We start from the raw sequence: 13,917 nt of genomic DNA on the forward strand, positions 1-13,917 counted from the left end.
AAATAGATGTTAATTTCTGATTGCAGGAAGCATTGGCATAACTCTATATAAATATAAATAAATTGAATATTCTATATAATTATTTTTCTCTGCTGTGTTCTATTTTACTTCCAAAAATCAGTATTATACTTGACCTCTGAAGTGATAATTTACTCATAGAGAAATCACATTATTATCTAGTAATATATAGAAAACCTAGGTCTATTATTTAATGTTTATGTAAATTAATGCAGCTTATTTCCTTAGTTTTTAATTAATATTTTCAGATATGAATGAAGCCCCTGAGAAAGTACACAGAATTTATGATGCACCTTTGCTCATTTAATAACTTCTCATACAATTAAACTATTGAAATAATGGCAGAGAGGTAGTACTCATAATAAATGAATTGAAACCATTTAGAATGTGGTGGGAAAAAAAATCAAATGAATAATCATAATTCAGCCACCATTTACCATATCACAGACTTCAAAGACACCACAAGCTTATCATGGATTATAGATATATCATACACTGAAGGTGAATATTTTAATACCCCCTTCTTCATTTCAAGGATACTTGAAGAAGGAAAACATACAAAATCTTCAGCTGATGAAACTACAAATTCAGATATCACACCATCTTTCTTTACCAGTTTTAAACAATTCAAGAGCTTTCTTTTAAGTGTTTTACAACATTTTATAGGTATCATAAAAATCTTATTTTTCGTATTCTTTTTGTGACATCTCTGTAATCTCACTGTTTATTAGGATTTGTAGAATACAAATTAACTGATAATTTAATTTGTATGTGTTAGCTAAATAATTTAAAGAAAATTTCCTACCTAATCTTTCTCCTTCTAACTTCTTTCCAGCACTCCCTACCACTCTGCCTCCTCTATTACAATTATTAGCTTCCTAAAATTATTAAAACCATATATTTAATAATATCACCTCACCTCTTAAGTTTCTTGCCAATGGTTCTCCAGTGCCTTTTTTAGTATACAGGTCAAAGTTCTTACAATGAGATACAAGGCCTTTCATGGATCTGACCCTAGTTCACATAATCTCAGATCCAACTACTTTCCATCACACACTCTGTGCTCCAGTAATACTCTCTCACCTCTGTGGTTTTGTACTCACCATGTTTATTCCACTGGGAATAACTCTTTTCATTACTTATCCAGGGAAATTCCAGTAATTTTCAAACTTCAGCTCCACTTTTACCTTCCTAAGGAGAACTTCCCCAAGAGTTAGTAATTTCCTGTCTCCTTTGCTCCTTAACTCCCCAGTGCAAATTTCTATTATAGTATTATTCCTGGTGAATTGTAATTTTTATTGGGTCTTTGTGCCCTGATAGATCTGAATGCATTTAAACAAGTATTTTAGTCTCCATATTCTAAATACAACACAAAGGGTGTGTACACACACACACACACACACACACACACACACATATATATACACACAGTTAATATATATATGTTAATATATAATTACTCAACCACCATTTCTTATTGGTAAAGCAAAATCCCCTTTGTTGATTCTTCCTTGAGTTAATAGCGATAAAGTTCTTTCTTCAGATCTATACTAAAACTGTACACTCTCAGTAGCTTATTTTCTAACCTATCCTATTTGAATTCAGATTGTTTTATTTAGTTAACCTTAATATTTTAAGCACAGCATAGTACAGCAGTAATGAAAGTACTGTGTATTATTATACAATGATTTTCCTGGAGGCAATATAGTATGGTAGAAAGAAAACAGAAATTTAAATTTTTTAAAATCATGATAATGTCATAATATTGCAAATTGGTTTCACTACTGTCTACTGCTATATTGATAATTATTCTGTGAATTAAAGGATTCTTTGGCCAAAAATCTTTCTAAGAACTACTAGAACTTAACATGCAGACTTTATAGTAAAAAAACTATTTGGTCATTGCATGAGTTCAGCTGCATTTAAAAAAGACTCAACTACAGTGCCTTTAGCTAATATTTTTCACAAACATGAAATTCCACCTATGGTGGACTTAGTATATCTATAAAGCATCAAAGTCTTCAACTTGTTCTAACTTCTGCTCTACTACTCTCATAATCACCTCATATTACCAAGATGGTGGACAGTTTCACCCTCTCATTTGAATTTTGGAAAAAGAAGAAGGAAATGCCACACTTTTTCAGAGGTCACTAGCAAGATTCCACTGAGTTTGCACTGACCAGAACTGACAACTTATCCTAGCTTAAAAGAGGTTGAAATATGACTTTTGTCTGATCATATTGCTGTTGCAATTAAAATTGGGCTTCCATGAATAAAGAATGTAGGAATACTGGGTATTGGATAAGCAACTATCAGTGACTTCCATTATCATAAAACCATTTTTTTGTTCACAAATATCAAGGAACATTAGTAACCATGAAGCAATCGTTAAAGTAATGGTGCTTTAAAAACAAATTAGATGCAGAAATCCCACTCCTGAGCATATATCCAGAGGGAACTTAAATTCGAAAAGATACATGCACCCCAATGTTCATAGAAGCACTACTTACAATAGCCAAAACATGGAAACAAGCTAAATGTCCATCAACAGATGACTGGATAAAGAAGTTGTGGTATACTTATACCATGCAATACTACTTAGCCATACAAAGAATAAAATAATGCCATTTGCAGCAACATAGATGGACCTGGAGATTGTCATTCTAAGTGAAGTAAGGGAAAGAAAAATACCATATGATATCACTCATATGTGGAATCTAAACAAAAAAAAAGGCAAATGAAATTACTTACAAAACAAAAGCAGACTCACAGGCATAGAGAACAAACATGGTTACCAAAGGGCAAGGGGTTGGGAAGGGATAAATTGGGAGTTTGAGATTTGCAGATATGAACTACTATGTATAAAATAGATCAACAAGTTTATACTGTACAGCACAGGGAACTATATTCAATACCTTGTAGTAACCCATAATGAAAAAGAATATGAAAACGAATATATGCATGACTGAATATTATACTGTACACCAGAAATTGACACAACATTGTAAACTGACTATACTTTAATAAAAAATAAAATAAACAAAAACAAATTGGTAACTAAAGCTATGTACCTATCTTCCTCCACACAACCCTCCCTCCCTAATTATAGAATACATTATAAAGCATAATTTATGAATTTATGATATTAAATCAAAGTTAAACTCTTAAAAGTGAAATACAAATGGAAACTTTTCTTATAGAAAAGAGCCTTTGTGATAAAAACAAAATGATTATAAAATCAATGGAAAATCGTTTATGAATCTTATGAAGTATCTTTTAGAAACAATTTCTGTGTTTGCGCATTTTAATGTTATGCTAAGTACATGGCAATGTCAATTCATGTTTTATTTGTAATTCTAACACTGCTTTGTAGCACTTACATAATCTAAAGTTTAAAATATCCTGCTTTTTTGTTTAAAACTTTTAGGAGAAAAATTCCCTAAAATCTTTGCCCAGAATTCTGGTATCATGAAATGTATTTACCTTCTCTGTAGCAGTCATAGACTATTCCCCTACTCAAACTTACACCTGTCTAATGTGATAATCCTCCCAATGTGACTGTTTATCTTTCTTGTTTTAAGAGGTAGATATTACTATGTTTTGAACTGTATCTACCACACCACACAGGAGACATTTAATGAATACCAGCTGAATGGATGCAATACTTCAACAAATGAATGCATTGTAAGACTCATACTGAATTGATACAATTGAACAAAAATTATTTCCTCATCATTACCTTTGGAAATATTTACTCTTCTGGGAATAATAAAAACTTGCTGTCTCTTTTGACAATGAAAAAGACAAATCAAAAAGACTTGGAGAACTAACAGTCAGAACATTGTGGTTATTTAAATTATATTCAATGTCTGTAAGAAAAGAGTAATTATGCCAATAACTTTATATTTATTGGAGATAATAAAAAAATTTCTAATTTAGCAGCACCTAACAAAGCATTAGCTGGAGTTCATTAAATTCTTAAGTTCTTTAAATTATGACTTATTATAATTATTATACTAAATTATTATTTTGCTTATTCACTATTATCAATAGACTAATATTGTGTTATGCCAAAGGGCCAAGTCAATTTACAATTCAAAATCCTTTCAGTGCCCTATGCTCCTTTTTTTTCACCAGCTATCTCTAATGATTCATAGTAATCCTTTGTGTTCATGTTATTTACTCCATATTTAATACTAAAGAATAATTATTTTCCCCCATTTTATAGTATTATATATAAAATGATACTTGAGTTGTTTTATTATAATGGATTATTTTAAAAGATAAAGATGTACAATGATGAGGACAAGTGGAATGAATAAACAGAGAAGAGAAAAAGGCAAAAAAAAAATAATGTAAGTGGGGAGAAAATGATAGTTTATAGAGAGCATTAAGGAAATACAATAAAGATGCATAGGAAGAGAAGAGACTGGGGAAGACTGATGGGAAAGAGTTGTCTGTTCTAACTTCCCAATCAGAGCTGAAATAAAGCTTCCTACTTTAAAAGAAAGACAATTCTCACGTGCATACCAAGGTATGCAATCATTTCTGTCTCATCCCTTACCTTGAACTTAGAGTCCAAATAATAGCCCTGTTATGAGTTCTAGGGAAAAGGGGAAAAGAGAAGCCAATTTAAAATTGGCTATTTAGACACATGTTCTTGCTGAAACTTCACAACTGTTGACAATCAGTATCTTCATTTATCATACCTCTGGTGGGTATTTAAATTAACAATATCTTTCAGTTTATGGATTTTTAAAAAATCTCACATATGTAGAACCTTTGAAATGAAGTAAATATAAATCAATTTATCACTTTATCAAGAATATATAATTTTGCACCCTGGTTTTTATTATGAAAAGGTAGTATATTGATATTATTATTTTGAAACTTTGCCTCTGAATGTTTTTATATGTAATTTTCATTATAAAAATTTCTTGAAGTGTCTATTAAGTCCTTGAATTGATGTTATTTATAATCGAAGCATGCCACTAACAGCAGTTTTCTTATTTGTGTATGTAATAATCATTTCTCAAATTTTTCTCAAAACCATGTTATACATTAACAAGTAAGTCTACTAGGAATAAAAACAGTCAAAACATACAGAGAAAACTTGTAAACATTTATATGAAGTAGAGAAAAACACAGAAGTCCCTCAAAGTCTCTAACACGACATTATTTAATGCTCAGTGACAACTGTAAATTAGTTTGTGGGACAAATAAAGCAACTACCTGATATAAAGCAGCCTCTGTGGTCGATGGTCAAAATATTGTGGTATGCAGAAATGTTTACAGTTGAAAAAGGAATCAGAATATATAATCATATGATACCATTCTCTTTGGCATCTTGGCTTAATCTATGAGAAATTTTCTCAGGGCTAACTGCATTACTGCAGTGATGACTATATATTAGATACAGTTATCGCCTGCCTCCATGTAACTCACTTCATTCTATGTTCTGTGTCCAGATTCCTTCAACTTAATGGTGGAAATATATAAATAAATATTACCTTCAGGTTAGATTGACAAAAGTCAGTTAGGTCAGTCAAAGGTACTAACACCTGTGAGGTAAAACATCAGCTCACAGACCACAAGATATAATAAACCAAAGGATCAAAAAACTGGACTTACACTAAACAAACCGATTTTATGTTTAGTTTAGTCTGGGTAAGTTTTATGTAGTAAAAATCTATATATGCTTTGTATTAAAAATTTTAAATTTAAGCTTTCAGAAATGAAAGTACTTTAAAAATGGAAGTATTTTCTTACACTCAGATTTTGTCTTCCAGCAGGATAAGACTCTAGTAGTAACCATAAATGTGCTTGAAGACATAACTAATCCCTGAACAACAACAATAAAAATCCAATCTTCCCAAGTCATCTATTTCCATCCTCAGCAAAATATAGGTTGTGGAAGTAATTTCATCCAGTCAGATACCTGGGTTTATTTTAGTGCTGCTGCTCACTAGCTGTGTGACCTGCAACAAATGATTGTGCCTTAGTTTTCTCATGTCTGAAATAGAAACATGCCTTCTAAAATATTATCTAATATTTACCTCACAAGTGTGACAGAGCTACTAAAGGCAGAACACATGCAAAGGGTTTACAAAGAGGCCAGCAGATAAAAAGTTCTCAATTTATTCTCGATATTAATTTTGTTCTTCTTCTTATTATTAGTCCCAATTATTTTCCAAGCAATATGCTTTGGTTGCTGATGATCAGCTAATTAACCAGTATTTTGTGAGTTCTCCAACTAGAAGTTAATGGGGCATCTCTGTCTACTTTTGGAAATAAGAATTAGTAAGTTAAAATTTGACTAATGAACCCACAAAAGCTAAAACCCTGGCACTCACACTCCTTCCTTCAAGAATGGGAAGGCTTCAGGGGAGTTGAAAGCACAGGATAAAGAATGACGAAAGGAAACAGAGCTCAATCTAGTCTACTTGAATTTGAGCATCAAACTCTAACCTTAGGAATAATGTAGAGATGAGCGAGAGAGGATTTAAGGAACTTCTCTCCCTTCTGGGCCATGGTCTGAATCTTTGAAATTCACCAGAATCTTTTTGGTAACTTTGAAGAAGAGAGTAAAAGCGAAGTAAGATGCCTGGATGTTACCCTGTGTGGGACCAGCCTGAGCACTTCACCACAAAAGAGAGAAAGAGAACTCCTTTGTGCATGACCTTTTAGCTCAGGAGCTCCACCAACTTGCAATCATGGCTCCATCAGAGACTTCAAATCTGAATAATCTGTGACAATTCCTCAGTAGTTGGCAGAATGGCTTGCAAGATGGGTAGAGCAAATTTCCTCCTTCATTTGCTATAGACTACATAGGAATGAATAATTGCAATACATATCCCATTCCTTCCAAAGCTTTTCATATAATTTAAGATTGTTCAAATTACAATTGCTGTATAACAAAATACCTCAAAATTCAGTTATCTAAAATTATTTTTTATTCTCATGGATTCTATGGATGAGGAATTTGGATGGGGTGCAGCAAGCAGTTATGGCTTGCTTCTGCTGGGAGACTAGATGACTGACATTGATTCAACAGGCTGGGGTGGAATCAACTGAAGGTTTATTGACTCACACGTGTGGCAGTTGGTTCTGGCTGTCTGGTAGGGTCTCAGCTGAGACTTCCACATGACCTTTTCATGAGGCCTTAACTTCCTCATAACCTGGTTGTCTCAGAGTAATCAAACTTCTTAAATAGCATTCCAGGGTTCCAAAAGCAAATGTCCCAGTGACAAGTTGATCACTACTTGGGACATAGCCTTTGCAGTCATGCAGCATTACTTCCACTGCATTCTGTTAGTTAGAAATGACTTACAAGCCTACTTAGAATTCAAGGGAAGAGGATGTGAAGAGTGTCAAGATCAAATTACCAAGGAACATATAGGATGGGAAATACTAGTGTAGCTATTTTTGTAAAATATATCTCCCACAGAGATATAGCATGACAATATATGAAAACTAGAGATCATATTAAAAAGCAAACAAATTAATTGCCAAATTTTGGAAACATGCTATGAATCTGAATGAATTTTAGGAATTGCAGAAATCAGTGAAAGCTACTCTAGCAACAAAGACCCTTATGGAAGAGACTGGCCCTGAACTGGACCTTGAAAGATATGCAATATCCTTTAACAATCCCTATATACTTCAGAAAAGAAAAACATTGATGCCCAGCTGGTCTTCATTTCCCATGTAGAACCAATTATAGTCTGTGAATTTTTTATTAGAGTCAGTGTTTAAAAGAAATTTTAATTATTACTGACAATAACAAATATAAGAGTAAGAACTTCTAAAATAGGCTAAAACATAGCTGTTAATATAAAAACTATTTTTTCCTAATATAGCTAGCACAAAATTTTGTTTAATTGTGAAAAGGAACAAAATTCCCAGGTTAGTCATAAAATCCCAGGTTAAAGAAAGAAAGATAGAAACTAAAGACTCCTCATTGAAAACATATCAATGAATGGTTATTCCATTTTCATGTTAAATACCTCTTGAAAAATACGTTTTGAGAATCTTTAAATAACTTGGAAAGTAAGAGAAAAAAATTCTGAGAGCCAGCCTGATTCAAAAAATATGACTCACTTTACAAAAGATATTTTCTGAACATCAGTTGCTAGAAATAGCATTCTTTCTCTGAAAAACTAGAAAAGATGAATTTACTTTCAAAAAATCAATTTATAATTTTAAAAAACTTGCCTGAAAAATTCTGAATATACTTAATCTAGTGGCAAAGTATATTATTAATTAGTAGATTAGTAGTGATGTTTCAAATATAAAAATAAAACAACTGCAATTGTATCAAATTTTAAAAAATAAAAATGCCTTACCTTATAAACTGATATTTCTATACTGAACAGTTATGTCTTCTTGCAAAACACATCTAAGGATTACGAAGCACACTGAGCCACAGATAAGATGGCTTAGCCAAAATGCCATTTTTGGAAATACTGGACTTTCAAAAGCTGGGCTTCATTCACCAAGATTTGTTATAATTTTCTCTTGACCATCACAGTTTTTGTTATATGGTGAGTCCTGCTTTGCTCTTCTTGCTGCTTTGTGCAATTACATCTTGCAGTCTTCTACCTGGCATAGTCTTCTCAATGTATTATTCACATAAAAGAATCTCATTGGCTCCCTCTAGAATACCCACATTTGCAAGCTCTAGTTATATGTTATATTTCTCACTAAACAACCATGTCCATTCCCTTCCTTGTCTGGCAAGTACAACAAAGTGTTAAAACACACAATGCCTTTTCTATTTCTGTTTCAAGTTTACACAATTCAACATAAACTTTCCAGAAGACATTTCTTGATTTTAAATAAGCTAATATAAAGTGTAGTCTATTCTAATTATGCATTCCTTTAAAAATAATAGTTTCAGCTCTGACATGTAAAGATCTTGGAAGTCTTCACTCTCATCCTTACAATGAGAAAAAGTTGGACAAGTTGAAATTCGATGAATTTGTTTGGACTTATTCAGGGAACTGAAATCCTAGGGCAAATGCTACCCCAAAATGTGGAGAGAAATGTGCTTTCAGAGAGATACAACAACCAAGATTTGCTTACCTGAAGCAGAAGCGTATAGAGCTATAAATTTGAAGAAACATATGGTTAATTCTGATGACTTATTGGAGACTGAGGATGGACGAGCATGAGAATAGGGCTACAGTCTTAGAGGAACTTATCCTTTCATGGGCATCCCCTAAGAACGCTGCTAGGTGTTCACTGTGAGGCTCCAGGAAAGATCCTCTTGTAGCTCTGGGTGAGGGGAAGAGTAACCAGTGTGAAACCTCCTCCGGACAAAAGCTGTCTTCTCCAGGGGAAAGAACTTTGTCTGAAATCCTGAAATCCTATCTCAGCAAGGTGAAGGGAATTCCTGCCCACTCTAGCCCTTCCTACCTTCTGTCTCATCTATAGAGAAAAACTATAATCAACAAGGGACAGGGCTTCAAGGATATGAATTATGAATTCTGCAGACAGGGAAGAGAATAGTGGACAAGGTTTACAAAAAAAAAAAAACCTATAAACTGGAAGAGGATCAAGAACATTTGCAAAAGCCATAGGCCAGCCCAAGGCAAAGTCCCACTAAAAGACAGATTTAATCAAAAGATCATAGAAAGTTTTCCCTCCCCTAAACCTTACCCTTCCAGCAAAAAGGCCCCAGTATAATAACAGTAATTACAACAGAAAGAGCTGCAAAGCAGACTCTCTCTGAAACACAATATACAGAGAAGCCTCTAAGACAAAAACAAGGACATTAGAGGAATTTGAAGCTTCTGGTACCTATAGCTACAATAATCATTAAACACAGTCTAACTGTAAGACAAATGCACATAAATCCTCATACTAAAGATCTATTTATATTATTTCTTAGTTTAATTCCTATTATTCAATACAAGGTGTACAGCTCTCAGCAAAATAATCAAAAGGTATGCAAAAAGGCAAAAAAAAACTACACGGAAAAGATAACACAATCATCTAAACTAGAACTGATAATACACACATGTTGGAGTTATCAGAAGAGAAATAAAAATATTTATGATTAATGTTAAGGGTTGTAATGGAGTCCTCATGACCACCCCCAGGCTCAATGATTCCCTGAAGGATTTTTGGGACTCAGAAAAAGCTGTTATACTTACAATTAAGGTTATTACAGTGAAAGAATACAAATGAAAATCAGCAAAGGAAAAGATCCATGGGGCAATGTCTTGGTGAAAACAGGCACATGCTTCCAGGTATCCTCCCCTAGGGATTCACACAGGTATGCTCTTAATTCTCCCAGAAATGACATGTGAGAACACATGAGAAGTGCTGCCAACTAGGGACTCTCACTCAAGCTTTGATGTCTTGAGTTCTTACTGGAGATCAGTCACACAGGGATGCAGCCCCCACATGACTTAGCCACTCAGATTCCAGATTCCTCCTCCAAAAATAAAGCATTACATATATATTAGAATAGCTACAATACAAAAAGCTAACAATAAAAATTGCTGGCAAGAATTCAGAGCAACAAAAACTTTCATTCATTGCTCGTGGGAATATGAAATGGTACAGCCATTTTGAGAGCCAGTTTCGCAATATCTTATAAAGCAAAACACAGTCTTACCATGATCCAGCAATGGCCCTCCTAGATACTTACACAACTGTTTGAAAACTCATGTCCACATAAAAGCCTGCACACAATGCGTCTAGCAGCTTTATTCTAATCACAAAATACTGCAAGAAATCAAGATGTCCTTCCACTGAAAAATGAATAAACCAGCTGTGAGACATCCACATAATGGAATACTATTAACAATAAATATCATGCCCCACAAAGACATGGATGAATTTAAGTGTATACTGTTAAGTGAAAGAAATCAGTCTGGAAGTGCCATATAATTCCATTTTTATGACATTCTGGAAAAGATAAACTATGAAGTTGATAAACAGATCAGTGGTTGCAGTGGTTGTCAGGGTTTTGTAGAAGGATATTTTTAGAGTAGTTGAGCCAAGATATGTTATACTGTAATACTAGTTAACATGACTTTTTGCACCCGTGTAAACCCATGATAATTTACAACCATAACACAAATCTTAACGTATGCAAATTTAAATTTAAAAATCACTTATGAGGTTGAGAGTATCCCAGAATGGAATGCAGGATGTGACAAAAGAATCTAATTGCATTAAAATATATTAAATAACCTTATTTGTGAGGGTGGAAGAGAAAGTTCTGAGCTGAGCAATTGTGGCAATGACTGGAAGTTGTATGTTTAAAGGTAAAAGAAACCACACATGAGCATTGTACTCTAATTGGTAAAGTTGTTTTCTCACAGAGGTACAAGTTAACAATTCTGAAATCACAACACAGGTATAAGGGAATTGAACAACTAAGTAAATTAATGTCTGATGGTGAGATTCAGGTTTATCACAGTTGGAATGGAACAATATGGACGAGTAAAGAAAAAGCAGAAAGATCCTTGTAGTACTGGGTTAGAGACATTAATACTAATCCATGTTTAGTCTAATAGAGAGAGAGAGAGATACACATAGAAATATTTGTCGATGTAAGTATATACACAGGCTGGTGTATACACAAATACTGTCCTGCTCTGTCCTCTGGGAGGGTCTAGAAGCAAGAACAGCTTAGTAGCAATAAACACACTCAAAGTCCAGATTTTATTTTCTAATACCATTCCCCAATCAAAGGAAATAGGGCTCCTCAGTTAAATGTCTGATTCTTGAACTGGAGCAGGAAATACTCTGGATGAGGCTAGAGCATCTTGTAGTGTTAGAAAGTAAGAATGCTAAAAACAATAATAACAAAATGGTAATTTGTCAAAGAGACAGAGAAGCCAACTAAAAGATCTCCAAGGGCCAAAGCCAGAATAATTTCAGCAAGAAAATAAAAATAAACTGGTATTAAATTATAACCCAAAGTATAAAATATATATCCATGAGTCCATACTGATATGAATAAGTGACTTAATTAATAAACAAATGGGGAGGGAACAGAAAAATATCCTTTTATGTGGAAGAACTCCAAATAATTTATGTAGCTACTCCACCCTCAAGGAGAAGCATAACCACAAACTTCCTAAGCATGTGTTGTACATAGTGAGTACTGCTAAAGAAAACAATAGGGCCAGGGAGAAAAACATGAGGAAATTTTAAGTAGTTAAATTTGACAAACACTAGCTCAGTCAAGCGATCGAGGTCAACACCAACAGCGATAAGCCATACTGATAGCACGTACCCTTCATATCATATGATGAGAATGGCACTTTATCTCTGTGGTTGACCTCCACAAACCACGTAACCTCAGACTAATCATGAGAGGAGCATCTGATAAACTCACATTAAGGGGTATTTTATGAAATACCTGTCCAGTGGTTCTCAAAACACCGTCATCATAAACAGGCAAAGCCTGAGAAACTCTACAGCTTAGAGGAGCCCAAAGGATATGATAACTAAATGCATTAAGGTAGCCTAGATGGCATTCTGGAACAGAAAAATGACATTATGTAAAAACCTTAGGAAACCTGAATAAAATATATACTCTAGTTTACAATAATGTATCAATATTGGTTGATTAGTTTAAACACATATATCATTCTAATGTAAGATTTTTAACAGTAGGACAGGGTTATGAAGTACATGTGAAATCTCTGTAATATCTTTGCAACTTTTTTATAAAAAAATTATTTTAAAGATAAGTACAATCATGAGTTGATTATACTCAGTATAAAAATGGGGGTAAGTTATTGATCTTTTTTAATTTAAAAAATGTATACAATTTTAAGGGTTACTTTCCATTTATAGTTATTACAAAATATTGGCTATATTCTCCACATTGTACAATACATCCTTGAGCCTATCTTACACTCAACAGTTTGTACCATCCACTCCCTGACTCCTGTAATGCCTCTTCCCTACCCCACTGGTAACCACTAGTTTGTTCTCTGTATCTGTGAATTTGCTTCTTTTGTGTTATATTCACCAGTGTGTTGGTTTTTTCCAGAGTCCACATATGTGATACCATACAGTATTTGTCTTTCTCTGTCTGACTTATTTCACTCAGCATAATGCCCTCCAAGTCCATCCATGTTTCTGCAAATGGCAAATTTTCATTCTGTTTGTGGCTGAGTAGTATTCCATTGTAGTATGTATATAAATATATATACTTACTACTTCTTTATCCATTCATCTGTTGATGGACAAAAGTTCAGTTGCTACCCTATCTTGGCAATTGTAAATATGCTGCTATGAACATTGGGGTGCACGTATCTTTTCAAATTAGTGTTTTTGTTTCTTTTCAATATATATACAGGAGTAGAATTGCAGGGTTATATGATAGTTCTATTTTTAGTTTTTTTGAGAAACTGCCAGATTGTTTTCCACAGTGGCTGCACCAATTTACATTCCCATCAACACTGTAGGACGGTTCTCTTCTCCACATCCTCACCAACATTCGTTATTCGTATTCTTTTTGATGACAGCCATTCTGACAGATGGGAGGTGAAATCTCGTTGAGGAGGTAAATTATTGAGTTTTAAACAGATATTTATCAGTACTAGAGAACAAATATATTTATTGCCAAAATGTACATTCCTTATACTCCCTGTGCTTATATATAGATGTAAATAAATTTTGGTGCTAGATAGCTTAATTACTGGCTCACATACTTAAAAATCTAATGCATTTATAAGGTGCAAAAGGGACTCAAAGCTAATTGATTAATGACTACATTACTTACATGAAATAACAATTTGTTCTATAAAATGTCTAAATATTTTTGTTCTGCTTTATAAGTTATAGCTCTTGTCTGAGGCTCCTTCTTTTTGAAAGAACGAAGTGAAGTAGAAACTATCACTGTCACTTTTCGTTAGGCAATTTGGC

The sequence above is a fragment of the Vicugna pacos genome, chromosome 2 (assembly GCF_048564905.1).
Source record: "Vicugna pacos chromosome 2, VicPac4, whole genome shotgun sequence".
Taxonomy (NCBI): Eukaryota; Metazoa; Chordata; class Mammalia; order Artiodactyla; family Camelidae; genus Vicugna; species Vicugna pacos.